This window comes from Meleagris gallopavo, chromosome 5 (assembly GCF_000146605.3).
Source record: "Meleagris gallopavo isolate NT-WF06-2002-E0010 breed Aviagen turkey brand Nicholas breeding stock chromosome 5, Turkey_5.1, whole genome shotgun sequence".
Taxonomy (NCBI): domain Eukaryota; kingdom Metazoa; phylum Chordata; class Aves; order Galliformes; family Phasianidae; genus Meleagris; species Meleagris gallopavo.
The window spans coordinates 5,579,651-5,581,121 of record NC_015015.2 but is presented as its reverse complement, the minus strand read 5'-3'; positions in this window follow the sequence as shown (position 1 = coordinate 5,581,121).

Below are 1,471 nucleotides of genomic sequence, written 5' to 3'. Positions count from 1 at the left end.
TCGTAGCCTGTTCAGCACGAAGTTCTCCACTTGGACTTCATGCTGATCCGACTCTTGGCGATCTGACCCATTCTTGAATGAAGGCTTACCTTCTGCACATTATCAGCAGTTGGGTGCAAAAGCAAGATCCTTACACTAGACACTAAGATGATTAAGTCATCTTCAGGAATAGTAATAGACAGAAGTGATGTACCAATGCTGAGCATCATTCAGGGAGAAAAATAACAGGTATGGGATAGGGAAAAGATCAGAAAGCAGTTTAGGTTTTAATGTTCAGTGAACACCTACTCACATTCCACAAAAGGCTGTAAACTGTATTATTCTCTGGAACTCAGAAGTAATATCAGTCAGTGATCTTTGTGCAAATCAGGGGTTTAAAGCACTATATAAACCAGCTGAGACCTCTTTCTAAATGTCATGCTGAAATCAGGATGTGAACAGCGCGACAGAAGCAAAACTAAAAATACAGTAGGTGAAATTAGATGCTGTGCCATGTGAACAGCTGTTTGCACAACATTCTGACGATTTAAAGGCATCTGTTCTTCTGCAACCCATCCTCTATTGCTAACATCCACTGTATCAGAAGTCAAGCCTCTGTCTACACAGTTTGTGTCCCTCATTTCTGTGACTTATTTCAGTGCTGCTCTCTGAACGGCTGGAGAAAACACCCTGAAATTCTGCTCACGTAGGCTGAAGCAATATGAAGCAACTCCCATTTTTTCACTTCCTAATCACTGGAGTCTAATGTGTCTTTGCATCTAAATAAACTATTTGCATGATAAGCAGACATCTGTATGACATTGTTAGCCCTCGATTAGCTAATATCCTTCTGTGGTATTTCAAATGCATATTAGAAAGACCCAACTGGTGCAATAGATCTATTAGAATGGATTTTTAAGAATGTTCACTCCATTTGGATGAATAAAGGGGAAAAAAAGAGAAGGAAAGCTCTTCATTTGTTTTCAAAAGGTTATGCAAATATTTTCAGATCACAGTGCCTATTTTTGTCCTCTCTTTTCATTGCTGCATGTCTTGGAGTTGTTAAACAGCTTGGTTTTATGCTTTTGTTTGATTGTGTTGTGCTAGCTGGCAGCTCCTGCTTCATGTATGGGGCTTCAGTGTAGGAGTTGGGCCCTACAGATCCTATTCTGATGGGTAAAACCACCTGGACAAAGACAGGAAAGTGAATAGAGCTGCAGAGACTGACTTGAATGGACTCCTTAGAGGAAATGTGGCTCTCTTCAGCACATCTGCATTTCAAACCTTTGCCTTCAAAACTTTAACTTTGATAAGAGCTTAATGTCTGGATTTGACCACTCAGGGATCTGCATAAATATGAAAAATACAGGGAGTTCTTTTCACAAGTACTGACTCCTTAATAGACTGTAGTAAGTCAATAGTAAAAATTTAAATGTGAGAGTAAGAACTTTTTCCTTTCCCCATTGATGAGTACAAGTTTGCTTAGACAAAA